Below are 15,665 nucleotides of genomic sequence, written 5' to 3' on the forward strand. Positions count from 1 at the left end.
TATCAAGGCCCCTCAGTTCCAGGTGATTTTAGGGATGCCGTGGTTGGTGGCTCATAATTCTAACATCGGCTGGCAAGCAAAAAAATTACCCTTCTCCAATGAGTGTGCTCATGCATGCTACCAAGTGGAAATGCCATTGTCTGACCCAGAGACACCTGTCCAAGATAAAGAGACATTGGTACTAGGTGTAACAAGCACACTCCCAAGCGAATACCACGATTTGCAAGACGTTTTCCAAAAAGAACAGGCTAATACCTTACCCCCTCACAGACCATATGACTGTCAGATCGACCTCGTACCTGGTGCACAAATCCTGTGTAGTCAAATTTATGCACTCACCAAACCTGAAAATCTCCACTTGAAATCATATCTGAACCAATACCTGGCAAACAGTTTTATCCATCCGTCCAAATCCCCGGCAGCCTCACCCCTATTCTTTGTACATAAGAAGGAGGGAGACCTGAGAACGTGCATCGACTACCGCGCACTAAACCAGGTAACAGTTAAAAACAGTTATCCTCTATCCCTTATCCCAGAACTGCTGGACTAAGTCAAGGATGCCCAAATTTATACCAAATTGGACCTCAGGCGGGCATACCATCTCCTGTGTGTAAAGAAAGGAGACAAATGGAAGACCGCCTTTCATACTAAGTATGGGCTGTACGAATATCAGGTGATGACCTTTGGGCTTTGCAACGCTCCCGCCGCTTTCCAGTACTTCATGAACGATGTACTACGGGAATTGATCGACGTATGTGCCCTAGTTTACATCAACAACATCTTGGTGTACTCCTCTTCTATACAGGACCATGTCAGGCACGTTCGCTCCTTCCTTGCAAAACTCTGACAGCACCAGCTATATGCCAAACTTGAAAAATGCTCCTTCCATGTCATCGAAGTCAAGTTCCTTGGTTTTAGCTTCACTTCCAGAGACGTCCACATGGATATGCACAAAGTAGATGCCATCCTTAGCTGGCCATCACCTTCTTCAGTCAAAGGTGTCCAAAGTATGCTCGGCTTTGCACACTTTTATCACCGATTCATCCCGGGTTTCTCCCAGATTGTGCACCCGATCACTTCTTTATTACAAAAAAATAACAACTGTTCCAATGGACAGAAGAGGCGAAAAAGGCCTTCCAGGAACTCAAGAAAAGATTTACCTCAGCCCCGGTGCTACGACACCCCCGCCCAGATCTCCCATATGTAGTGCAAACAGATGCCACAGAATGGCAATGGGGGATGTTCTTTCCCAAAGGGATCATGAAACAGGGCAGTTACATCCTGTGACCTATTGGTCGCGAAAATGTACTACACCTGAACTTAAGTATACAATAACAGACAAGGAACTCCTAGCGATCAAGGCAGCCTTTAAGGCTTTGTAGCATTACCTCCTAGGCGCCAGACATACCATCACAGAAGTCACTGACCATCGCAACCTACAATACCTCAAGATGGCAAAGGCTGAATCATCCCATCAACTCCGATGGGCATTATTCTTCACAGAATATGATTACATAATCACGTACCGACCTGGAGTCCAGAACGGAAAAGCTGACGCCTTATCCCGCATGGGTATTGATGAGAATGCATATTCAACCCCAATAAGGCAGTACAAGAACAAGTAATTTCTGGTTATCACAACCCCCTGATAGAAGGACATCCAGGAATTGCCAAGACCCTAGCCAAGGTGAAAAGAAATTATTGGTGGCCGACCTGGCGAAAGGACATTACGCAGTTTATTCTGTAATGTGGCATTTGTGCACAGAATAAATCCCAGAAACAAAGACCTGTGGGCCTTCTTCAACCCCTGGAAATTCCACCAGCACCTTGGCACTCACTCTCACTCGATTTCATCACAGATCTGCCTCCCTGTCAAGGGTTCAACACTATCCTAGTGGTTGTTGACCTATTCTCTAAAATGGTCCATTTCATTCAGTCTGGCAAAGGTGTTCTTAGAGCAAATCATACGATTACATAGTTTACCCTCTGTCCTGATTTCTGACCGAGGTAGTCAGTTCATGTCTAACTTCTGGAGGAAGAGTTGTCCAAATCGATATTTGTCTGTCAACTAGTCATCATCCCCAAACTGATGGCCAAATGGAGCAGATAAATCAGACACTAGAGCAAAACCTGCGGTGCATGTTACATCAAGTGGAAGAAAGCTGGAAGAATGTGCTGTGGATAGCCGAATATGCCTACAACCACTTGCTATACACCAGTAACGGACAGAGTCTATTCTATACCGTATATGGAAGGCACCCACATACTTCCAAATTAGATACCCCCATGGCCTTGGAAATGCCCGCGGTGAAGACTTTACATACGACCATCATTCAAGCCTTCAAAAAGGCAGCAGAACACTTGATCCAAGCCAAAGAAAGAGAGAAAAGATTCTCTGATCAACAACGAAGAAAAGCCCCAGACTACCAAGTCGGAGATGATGTCTGGTTGGCGTCTCGGCACATGCCCATAAGAGGAACTCGAACATTTTGTCCCAGATATCTAGGGCCCTATACCATCAAGGCTATTATAAATAACGTGGCAGTAAAACTAGCTTTACCAACAAATATGCAGATACATCCCGTATTCCACATGTCACTATCAAAACCTGTTCAGCCTGGAACTCGGGTCAAAACACCACCAAATCCGGTACTTGTTAACAGAGAACCTGAATTTGAAGTCAACGACATCCTAGATTATAAACTCACCAGGTCCAAGTTATATTACATAGTGGACTGGAAGGGATACAGCCCTCAGGGCAGGACATGGGAGCCTAGCGAGCACATCCATGCTCCACGCCTGGTAAGACGATTTCATCGGAACCATCCAACCAAACCGGGGCCAGACAGAGCAAATACCTTGAGAGGGGAATTAGGGGGGAGTGCTGTCACAATCCATGCCCCATGATCCCCTCAGGTATAACAGCCCCTGGCAGCAGTGGGGCTAAAGCCCTTCATACTGGCCCCAAGGGCCTTAAAACTCCATCAGAAAAATACAACGAGTCTGTCCTGGCGCCTCTGGCACCAGGCTCATTATCAGGAATAGAGCAATACGAGTTTTGGACCTCAATCCAACATGGAGGCCTATTACACAGCTCAGTTCTTTAGAACCAAACCATACGGTCTAGTACTTTGGGTGTGGCTGGGCCTGGAACTACTTGGCCTGGAACTACTTTACCTGGGCTATTTAAACCACACCCAAACAGCAGAACATGCTTTGCGTTATTCTGCACTCCTGCAGCGTAACACTCACCGTGTCCAGCTCCTGCTCATCTGCTTCTCCGGCGGCCCGATCTTGAAGCCCTAGATCCGGATTCCTTTAATAACCTGGAAGAAAAAGAACAGCATTAGCAAGCAGGAACACTTACCTGTGAAGTAACCGGTCTTGAATCCGTCCTGCGCTTCACTTACTTTGCCCATCTCCGGAGTTCGCCGCAACCTGCAAAGGTAAAGAAACAAGGACAGCCTTGATAACTATTTTTACCTGGGCAAGCAGCGAGTCCTGGCAGCATCCTGCGCTTCCCTTACCTCGCCCATCTCCGGTTTCATGCAAGGGAGAAGGAACAAGGACAGCATTATCAAAGCACTTACCTGGGCAAGCAGCGCTTCGATCACTCATCACTCCAGAACATCACTGCAACCTGAACAAAGAACGGAAGAGAACACAGGTTAGCAATTAACAACAATAAACAGTGCAGCGCTCTGCACAACAATAACTCACAATGGTCTTTGCCATCAGCGCGACAACTCCGAGATCGCAACCATCCCTGTGAAAACAAAAAGAGACATTGTTAGGGAACAGCGTAGTGGAGCAAGACGCTGAGAAGACAGAGAAAACGGAGGGAAAGAAAGAGAAAGAATAAAGACGGAAAAGAAATTATAACCCACCTGGAAGACAGCAAGCAGAGTCGGAGTCACAGTCGGTCTGGACCCGATCTAAGGGCACACAGACCAGTGAAGCAACTAGGTCCATGGAATGCCCGCACCAACCACGTGCCCCTGCGCAGAGACACAGGACAGAGAGTTCAACGCACAAAAACCTAAGGTGTGCAATAACCCCAAGGGAGGGGATTTGGACCAGACGGAGGTGGGAGTCCACCCATCACAGAACCAGTATCTTAACCCTCCATTCTCCTGTTATTGGCGCTACTCAAGGTCTGGTGCATAACCAAGCAGAGAGAGCCCGGGAGAGCGCTTAGACCTCCATCCAGTATCGTGTGGCGCTCACGTGGATACCAGGTGAGCGTACACTTCTTTCAATAGCTCTTCCCCATCCTGCCACGTAGGACATTCAAAAACACTGCCTCCCCCTCCCCCCTTCTCCAACACAAACACTTTTGCACAATAGACCAGACAACGGACTAACACAAGAGCTGTTTACCATACATGTCCTAATACAAGGATCAGGCAAAGTCAGTCAGTTGATGATTATCACACACACCTGACAGCCCTTTCCCTTCCCCACAGGGATAAAAGGTGGAGCAAGAGAGCACAATACAATCAAACCAGACCGCACAACGAAAAAGCTATCCAGACCCGGCAGTTCAAGAGAAGGAGAAAGGCAGCAAATATCGAACGGCTGATGATGGGAGAGACACGACCTTGCCCTTTTTTGACAAAACCCTGTAAAACCTCCACTGAGGGATTTGTAAGAGCGAGGACAATAGCTCAAGTGTGTTGCAGCAGATGTCAATGGTACATGGAGCGTGCCAACGCTGATAAGCCAGAGCGAGGGAGACTCCTGCTTTCATTGTACCGGCCTTGACTGCAGTTAAGAAGAAATCCAAGCAGTTCAGCACAGTTGGTGAGTCAAAGTGGGAACCGATAAGAACCGGGCAGTGATGATAGAAAGTCACACAGTGGCAAAATGAGAGAAACTTAAAGAACTGTATATTCGTAAAGGGTGGACCAGCTGCAGAGGGGGACCGGCTCCATCTGGGTACTGCTCCAAGAAACTCTCATTGATTCCTGTCTGAGTGAAACTACAGACAATAGAAGGCCGTAGGAGAGAAGCCAAGATAGGTCAAAGTGGTCATACATACAGGAGGTCAAGCAAAATCCCTGTACAGTTGAAAGCCTTTCGACCTAAGAACTTTAATGAAAGCAAGGGAAGTGAATCCCATGAACATCGAAAGAAAATATGAATGTGAAGTTGGCAAGAGTGAACCCAGAAAAGGGATGCTGATGAGAAGCGGCAAAATCTAAAGTCCCAAGAAAAAGTGTGATGACAAGAGTGAACCCGACTGAGAGATGTGTCCACTGGAACTTTTTAAAAAGACATTGAGATTAGTGAATGCTGGAAAAGCCATAGTGAACCTGGTGGAGGGAGGCTGAAAGCAAAGAAGAGTCTGTACCCAAAAGAGGGGGATTCAGGGGTGAATCCATCACATGATAAAAGCCATAGTGAACCCAGTGGATAGAGTCTGAAAATTGAGCGGGGTCTGCGCCCAGAAGAAGGGGATGCAGGGGTCAGCCAGTATCACCCTGATCAAGTCAACCTGAGGAAGGGAGGTTCACAGCGAACTGTTGAAAAGACTTTGTACAAGAATGATAAAGGAAGATTGTTGAAAGCCATGGTTAACCCGGTGTAGGGAGGCCAACAGTCGAGAGGGATACAAGCCCAAACGAGGGAGATCCAGGGGTGAAGGCAGCACCCAAAGTTCATTAAGAGAAAGAACGGTTCACGATTTATGAAATACGATTTGTGAAGGTTCAGCGCCTGAAAGAGTGGGACCCAGGTGTGAAGAATCCTCACCCTAACTAAACCAACGAAACAAACTTTCATTTTGTTGAAGGAACTATTGTTTTGTTATTTGAAAATGGCAGGCCCTCGAAGGCAGGTGACCTTCAAGAGAAACAAGACTTGGCCATTGAGGTTCCTGATAAACTGAAACCAAACTGCTGACTCATGCTGGGAAAGCTTGAGTGTGTGCTGTGCTCCAAGATCCCACCTTACCCCGTGCTCAAAACGTGGGAAGGGAGACCCAAGCTACCGCATTCTGACACATTATTTGTGAACACTTCTTTCTTTACTTGAAAACCATCCCACACCCTTTTTGTATTAGTTGGAAGGTTTTGGAATAGGTTTCTTAGTATAGGCCCTTTTTTATTTGACACAATGGGCCTCATTCTGAGGTGGGTGCAAAGGGATCCCGGGCAACGGTAATGACACCGGTGCTGGTAATCCCTTTGCACCCTATTCCGAGGTCCCTTAGCGGGTCCCTCCATTAATGCCTGGTTTTACCAGGTGTTATGGACGGGACCCATTAAGGAATACCGGGGTCAATAACGGTACCGCAATTTGCTGTACCGTTATTGACGCCTTCCCCCTTCCAATTGAGCCCTATGGGGGCTAAATTGGTAATGGGGAATGGCTTTTACAATGGGGACTTACCGGTCCCGCCAAGGTCAGACTGGACCGGTAAGTCGCCATTGAATGAGGGTGGACACGGTCCCGTTATTGGTGCTAGTCATGGCGCTAATGTATCCCAACCCTGGGGGTGGATAAGTGAGGGAGGATCACCTAAGTGGAGGGTCACAAGGAATTGGGACAGGGCTACCCAAGGGCGAGACGTGGTATTCCCCCAGTCCCAGTAATACCCCATTACACTCTACCTCAGCCTTCGTGGGGTAGTTTGAATCTTACCCCATCTACCCCTACCCATTTCCAACAAATACACAGATGAGGAGGAGACAACTAAGAGCAGTAAAGATTACCCCTAGAAACAACATGGGGAAAGTAAGGGAAACGTTCTGGGAAACTCAAGTTGTCCGACGAATAGAGTCAGGCAGGGTCAGGCATTTAATAAGGATCACCCACTCCTGACTCCACTTGACTGTTTTTTCAACTATGAAAGGTGTTGTTTTTCACAAGAAGGAGAGCAAGTTGGAGGTGATGTCTGGACCCGAGAAGCCAAGGAGCAGAGAGCAGCAGGAGTGAAACCCTGGAGGAGAACGATGCGCCAAGACACTGACCCAGTCTTTGTGAAGGGCTGCAGCGTGGCTAGGGAGCCATGCCTCCAAGGAGCCAGAGTAAGGTAGCCTATATCCTACTGGTGGTGTTTTGGAAAATACTTGTTCCCTTGTGACTTGTGCCAGTCCCAAGTGTCTCTGGGGGGCAGGTGGTGAGACCATGACCTCAACCCCATGCATCCAGAGGAACCGCTTATCACTTCAACTCTACTCATTAATAGAGAGAGACATGGGAGCATGCGTTTGACTGAAGCAGAGCTGGAAAATGACACTGGGGCTCATTATAAGTCTGCCGGTCTGGTAGTAACGGTGCCGGTAAGCTACAGGCGCTGTTACTCCCAGACCGGCAAAATATGAGTTCTGCTTCCGGGTGCCTTTTCGCACCTGTGAGCAGAGCATGTCAGATGCACCGGCACCATTCACGAATGGGCTCATATGGGAATGGGGAGTAATTATTACCGGCACCCGGCAATGGGGATGTACCAGGCCCGCCAGGGATGGAATGCCCCTCTACATCCCCATTGCCAGGTTCTGGTAAAAAAAAAGACTCAGGCGGCAGCTGTGCCAGTAATTGCTGTAGTTGCAGTGAGGCCCACTGTTTTAAAGCAGCACAGAGCTGAAAGGTTTGAAAGTGTGTGTGAATGACAGAAAGCATAAGAAAGAAATAGACAAAGAGAAAAAGAAGGAAAAAAGGGGCGCTAGCGGCACAGCAGAAAAGAAAAAAAAGAAAGAAAGGCATGTAAAGAGTTTAAAGAGTGCAAAGCATGTACCATGAAGAGAAGTGAAAAGCGTGCACGGTAAAGGACAGTGTGATAAAGCGTGCAGGAAGCACAAGAAAGAAATGGACAAGTGCAAGAGTGCACAGTGAAACAAAAGGATGTGAGGTGCGCAAGAGGCATGATAGGAAAGTACTGGAAAGTGCAGGAGTGCACTGTGGAACAAAAGGAACAGCAAAGGGAATGTGCAAGTGTGTACGAGCAAGAAGCCAAGGAAAACAAGAAGGGTGCAGGAAGCACCTGAAGGTGAAAAGCTTAAAAGGAAGACCAAGGAAAAAAGAGAGGGGTTACAGATCAGAGTGGTCACACCTAGGAGAAGCAAAGAACCAGGTAGTTTCGAAAGTCTCTGATTGTGCCCCACAAGGGAAATGTTTATGAAAGAACTTTGTTTAAAAGGAAAGGTACACCCTGACAAGTTGAACTTGTATTTGAAACCAAAAAGGGGCCTACGTTTGGGGAAGGTGACTCTGAGAGGCCTAACAAAGAAAGGAAAGTACATCTTGACAAAACTGAATTTGTGTTGGAAACTGAAAGGGGCCTGAGCTTGGGGAAGGGAACCCTAAGAAGAGACCTAAACAAGTTGGGGACTTATTGTTTTGCAGTGTTGAAAGGATTGAAGCTTGTGGAAGGGAACCCTGAGTAGCTTCAAATGGAACTGTGTTATATTTTGTTTGTGGTGTTTGGACGTTCAACAAGTTGAAGCTTGGGGAAGGGAACCCCAAAGAATCCAAAGGCACTGAAGGTATTTGAGAATAGTGCAAGGGTTCTGTGGAGAAGGTCTTACAAACAGCCCTTTTTTTATTCAACTCATTTTCGTGACATTGATTAAACTACATATGATGAGAAGACCACCCGAAACCCATCTTGGTTTCCTATTTTCTGTTGAAGCATTATTTTTCCTTTTTAAAGACTTCCTATCACATTGTTATGAAGAGTGAGGGAAAGCATACGTTTAGACACAGACTGACTTTTATTTTGGACAATTAGACATCGACAGCCTTTAGAAACATCAGTTAAGGGAGCCATCCCTTTAGAGTTATAGTCAGTCAGGCATTACACCAACCCAGGAACCTTAGTAAATAAAGGTTTTGAAACAAACACGTTTGAGTCTGTGTCTCTCTTGATACCATTCCTCTCTCACAGCACCCAAACCTCATCCTCCAAGTGCCGGTTGAGGCCTGCTACATTACAGGATAATACCTGCAACACCAATCTCGGTGTCAACACCTCTCCCAACATTTTCAGGTTGTCTAGGCCAAGGGCATGGTGGCCCCTGGCCAATGGAGATGTAACCAACGATGTGGGGTGCATATCCCATCAGTCAACCTCACTCAAAATGTAATTATCCCCTCACACCATGTTACCATTCAATGTCACCTAGGGCGTCTCCACTACAGTAGTAGCAGGGCCAGTTCTTTGCGGATCCATTTGGGCGGGCAGAGGCTGCAGAGGTACCCCATCTGTATGTTCATACTTTCCAGGTGTTGTGGTTTGGCAACCTTTACCATCCATGCCTGGGCAGATAGCAGGGTGGTACTCTGGGCCGGCCTTTCATTGGCTGGGAATCCTGGTCTCCCACCACTACCTTGTCTTAATGACCCCTCACACACATTGCTAAGGGGCATGGCCAAATACATTGTTGGGCTTGCTAGAGAAATTGCTGTTTCCAACCCTGACAGTGGAGGACCCTCTCCTCCATGGCCAAGAGCACCTCCAATAAGGTGCACGATGCCAGGAGCACATCAATGAAAACCCCATATGGGGAACCTGCCAGATGCTGAACACAAACTGGTAAATACACTTGCACACCAAATTAATAACAATTCAAATTTGTAAAATGAGGACTGTTCCAAATAATGATTACAGAGTTCAAGGTGCAGGGGAGAAAATACACAGCCTTGGTATCTAGGCTGGAAACATATGCAAAAAAGAGAAAGCAATCCGTGAGGGATAGCCGCGTCCCCTGCACACTGTCTAACAGGCCGAACGGCCTAATGGAGTTGATAATCCGAAGATTATTTTGAAAGTTTATGAATTTCTTTATATTCAAAATACAGAAGATTTAGGAAAAACACATTCAATAGACAATTAGTGATCATCAACAGTAAATTCTGTTATTTATTTGTGTTTTCAAGTGCCCAACGCGTTTCGAGTCGAAAAAACTCTTCATCAGGGGCGACATATTCATCAAACAATTTCTATAAAAGGAAAATTATATACAATATATTAGTGCTTTAGATAGACTTAATGGTGAACAAAATCTAACAACAAAATCACATTTGTTATGAAGACAGTAATTAGCTTAAACATTTTAGCTGTATTGGTGGGTAACACATTCTATTGAAAAAAAGCCCAACATTACCCTAGTCTTTCCACATTCACCAAGTTAGTGTGATTATGCCACATATGTGTCTATATAGAAAATAGGTAGCTGCCCCTATATTTTGCCTTTGGCGCAGTGAATTTTGGGGGGATAATTTATTACTAAGGAGTGCAAATTATTGTGCTGCATTGATGCAAAATGACCTCTTACCTTGAGTTATGCTAATAACCAGCAAGGACTCAGAGGGTAGACGATTGTGTATTGTCCACTAGGCTCACGGTAACTAGTTCTTTTAAATCTGTGACCAATGGGGACCGATGGCAGAAGCGAATCTCTCAAGCCTAGAGAGAAGGAAAGATATTTTATAACAATGTATGTGAAAAGCTTTCTAAAAGAAAAAAATAGGCTTAGAGCCCAAAGTTAAGTGCGTTTACTAAGTAGTTTTAAAGTCCGGTCTAAATACTCACTTCGATTCACACCAGCAATCTAGGAGGAGTTCAGGAGCCGTAGAAAACGGCAGTTGAATGAGCCTCTCTCACATTTTGCGTGTTTTTATATTGTTAAGTGTTATGACGTCACTCGCGCATGCGTTGGCGGCGTCACGCTTACGCATGACGTCACCCGCGCATGCGCGGAGTGATGTAAACAATCCCCCATGTTGTGTGTGAATTAAAATGCAGCATTCTACCATAGGCGATCCATATGCGGAAGCAACGATATCGATTTTTAATTATATGGCGTTACTTAGTAAAAAGTGATGGCCGTAGATGTGTATTTCTAATCTAAAATTTGAAATAGCGGTAATCCGTGAACCTCGATATGGGCAAAAGTGGGTCAAACGGGCTAATGATTAGGCTTTTGTACTAGGGCAACTGAAGAGAGTAGGTTGCTCTCTGAATTGTGATGTTATGTAATTATAATTTGTGTATATATCATCAACAATACTGTCGTGGAAACTTTGTTTAACACATTTAGCATTTTTCAGACCCTTATAAACGTTTCTTAGTTAATCAGTGGAGCATAAGGAAAACACACATTTCAATCACAATGACATAGCAGAATTCAAAAAAGGATAAGGTTTTGAATGTAAAGAATTAAACCGAAAATAGCTTCTAAAAGACATGTCATTGGTTCGGAAAGTTATATCTAGTGTAAGGTTGACCTATGTGAGTGAGACTAAGATGGCTACCTCCTTGTAGTGGGAGTTCATAGGAATGGCCCTAGAAAATAGTCCTCATTAATTCCCAGGGGTGTCATAGCGTCCAATTTGTTGATCCAGAAGAGTTCTCTTTGTGCAAGCTTTTTAGGAAGATTTCCACCTCTACTTGATGGTCGTAGGACCTCCAAAACCACAAATCTCAACTGTGAGATATTGTGTTTTTTCTCTTCAAAATGTCTATAGACTGGGGATTTGCAATTTTTGGTCCTGATGCAGGATTTATGCTCCGTCCATCGGTCTTTAACTTTCCTGTTTGTTCTCCCCACGTAGTATATACCGCATGGGCAACGTATAGCATAAATTACATTCTTGGTATCACATGTTGCAAATTGTTTTAACGAGATTTTCTTGCCGTTGTAGGGGTGTCTGATATGGTCTCCTTTTATTACATTATTGCAATGTTGGCAATGTAGACATGCAAACGTACCAAGTTTTTGTTTACTGAGAGTTGTCTGTGATGGTTGTTTTGGTTTCTCTGCCTTAATCAGTTGATCTTTCAAATTTCGCCCTCTTTTGTAAGCCATCATAGGTGGATCCGGGAAAAGCTGAGCAAGCGTATTGTCTGATTTAATAATGTCCCAGTTTTTGTGTATAATTCTTTTGATCTGATAGCTTTGGCTTGAGTATTTAAGTGTATGGATTAATCCCTTCTCGTTCTTCTTTGGATGGCCTTCCAATAGTGCATTTCTTTCCTGGGTTTCTGTGCGTATTATGGCTCTTTCTACCACTTCCGATGGGAATCCTCTATCCAAAAATCTTTGTTTCATAGTGTTATATTCTCCCTGGAGTGTATCTGTTTCTGAGGTGATTCTTTTGAGCCGTAATAATTGGCTGTAGGGTAAATTGTCTTTCAAATGCTTTGGATGGTGGCTTGTGTGGTGAAGACAACTATTCACATCCGTCGGTTTTCTGTATAATTTAGTTTTAAGTGAAGTCCCTGTTATTTCAACAGTGACGTCAAGAAAGTTCACATGTGGTTTGCCGATATCCATAGTGAAACCTATTCTTGTATTACAGGTATTTAGAAATTTCCAAAACTCTTGTAGTTCTGTTTCTGTGCCTTTCCATATCCCGAAGACGTCATCTATATACCTCTGCCAGCATTTGATCTTATTCGTCCAGGTTGGATTGTCCAATACATAATGTTTTTCAAAATGATACATGAAGATATTGGCACTGGAGTTAATTAACATCATACTCTACAATAACTATTTTCGACACAATGGGCAGTTCTACCTACAAATTTCTGGTACCTCAATGGGGTCCTCCGTGGCCCCATCTTACGCCAATATCTTCATGTATCATTTTGAAAAACATTATGTATTGGACAATCCAACCTGGACGAATAAGATCAAATGCTGGCAGAGGTATATAGATGACGTCTTCGGGATATGGAAAGGCACAGAAACAGAACTACAAGAGTTTTGGAAATTTCTAAATACCTGTAATACAAGAATAGGTTTCACTATGGATATCGGCAAACCACATGTGAACTTTCTTGACGTCACTGTTGAAATAACAGGGACTTCACTTAAAACTAAATTATACAGAAAACCGACGGATGTGAATAGTTGTCTTCACCACACAAGCCACCATCCAAAGCATTTGAAAGACAATTTACCCTACAGCCAATTATTACGGCTCAAAAGAATCACCTCAGAAACAGATACACTCCAGGGAGAATATAACACTATGAAACAAAGATTTTTGGATAGAGGATTCCCATCGGAAGTGGTAGAAAGAGCCATAATACGCACAGAAACCCAGGAAAGAAATGCACTATTGGAAGGCCATCCAAAGAAGAACGAGAAGGGATTAATCCATACACTTAAATACTCAAGCCAAAGCTATCAGATCAAAAGAATTATACACAAAAACTGGGACATTATTAAATCAGACAATACGCTTGCTCAGCTTTTCCCGGATCCACCTATGATGGCTTACAAAAGAGGGCGAAATTTGAAAGATCAACTGATTAAGGCAGAGAAACCAAAACAACCATCACAGACAACTCTCAGTAAACAAAAACTTGGTACGTTTGCATGTCTACATTGCCAACATTGCAATAATGTAATAAAAGGAGACCATATCAGACACCCCTACAACGGCAAGAAAATCTCGTTAAAACAATTTGCAACATGTGATACCAAGAATGTAATTTATGCTATACGTTGCCCATGCGGTATATACTACGTGGGGAGAACAAACAGGAAAGTTAAGGACCGATGGACGGAGCATAAATCCTGCATCAGGACCAAAAATTGCAAATCCCCAGTCTATAGACATTTTGAAGAGAAAAAACACAATATCTCACAGTTGAGATTTGTGGTTTTGGAGGTCCTACGACCATCAAGTAGAGGTGGAAATCTTCCTAAAAAGCTTGCACAAAGAGAACTCTTCTGGATCAACAAATTGGACGCTATGACACCCCTGGGAATTAATGAGGACTATTTTCTAGGGCCATTCCTATGAACTCCCACTACAAGGAGGTAGCCATCTTAGTCTCACTCACATAGGTCAACCTTACACTAGATATAACTTTCCGAACCAATGACATGTCTTTTAGAAGCTATTTTCGGTTTAATTCTTTACATTCAAAACCTTATCCTTTTTTGAATTCTGCTATGTCATTGTGATTGAAATGTGTGTTTTCCTTATGCTCCACTGATTAACTAAGAAACGTTTATAAGGGTCTGAAAAATGCTAAATGTGTTAAACAAAGTTTCCACGACAGTATTGTTGATGATATATACACAAATTATAATTACATAACATCACAATTCAGAGAGCAACCTACTCTCTTCAGTTGCCCTAGTACAAAAGCCTAATCATTAGCCCGTTTGACCCACTTTTGCCCATATCGAGGTTCACGGATTACCGCTATTTCAAATTTTAGATTAGAAATACACATCTACGGCCATCACTTTTTACTAAGTAACGCCATATAATTAAAAATCGATATTGTTGCTTCCGCATATGGATCGCCTATGGTAGAATGCTGCATTTTAATTCATACACAACATGGGGGATTGTTTACATCACTCCGCGCATGCGCGGGTGACGTCATGCGTAAGCGTGACGCCGCCAACGCATGCGCGAGTGACGTCATAACACTTAACAATATAAAAACACGCAAAATGTGAGAGAGGCTCATTCAACTGCCGTTTTCTACGGCTCCTGAACTCCTCCTAGATTGCTGGTGTGAATCGAAGTGAGTATTTAGACCGGACTTTAAAACTACTTAGTAAACGCACTTAACTTTGGGCTCTAAGCCTATTTTTTTCTTTTAGAAAGCTTTTCACATACATTGTTATAAAATATCTTTCCTTCTCTCTAGGCTTGAGAGATTCGCTTCTGCCATCGGTCCCCATTGGTCACAGATTTAAAAGAACTAGTTACCGTGAGCCTAGTGGACAATACACAATCGTCTACCCTCTGAGTCCTTGCTGGTTATTAGCATAACTCAAGGTAAGAGGTCATTTTGCATCAATGCAGCACAATAATTTGCACTCCTTAGTAATAAATTATCCCCCCAAAATTCACTGCGCCAAAGGCAAAATATAGGGGCAGCTACCTATTTTCTATATAGACACATATGTGGCATAATCACACTAACTTGGTGAATGTGGAAAGACTAGGGTAATGTTGGGCTTTTTTTCCATAGAATGTGTTACCCACCAATACAGCTAAAATGTTTAAGCTAATTACTGTCTTCATAACAAATGTGATTTTGTTGTTAGATTTTGTTCACCATTAAGTCTATCTAAAGCACTAATATATTGTATATAATTTTCCTTTTATAGAAATTGTTTGATGAATATGTCGCCCCTGATGAAGAGTTTTTTCGACTCGAAACGCGTTGGGCACTTGAAAACACAAATAAATAACAGAATTTACTGTTGATGATCACTAATTGTCTATTGAATGTGTTTTTCCTAAATCTTCTGTATTTTGAATATAAAGAAATTCATAAACTTTCAAAATAATCTTCGGATTATCAACTCCATTAGGCCGTTCGGCCTGTTAGACAGTGTGCAGGGGACGCGGCTATCCCTCACGGATTGCTTTCTCTTTTTTTAACCTGCCAGATGCTTACAGGTAGTCAGCATCTCTGATGATGGACTAGCATTTTCTCTTTGCTCTAAGCCAATGGATCACCTTATTTATTAGGCTTTCCATTGGTTCTCCATTCTTAGTCGCCAACTTGGGCACATTAAGCAGGTTGAAATACTGTCTTTTAGATTTGATATTTCCACAAGAGAGCCTAATGCGTTTGTTCATAGTAATTGAGCGTTTGATGGATCTCAACGGGGGATGGCTGGACTAATGATCTTTGATTACCTTCACAATGCTGTCTACCGATTCCCCTATGAGCC

This window comes from Ambystoma mexicanum, chromosome 6q (genome assembly GCF_040938575.1).
Source record: "Ambystoma mexicanum isolate Mex_15411 chromosome 6q, UKY_AmexF1_1, whole genome shotgun sequence".
Lineage (NCBI taxonomy): Eukaryota > Metazoa > Chordata > Amphibia > Caudata > Ambystomatidae > Ambystoma > Ambystoma mexicanum.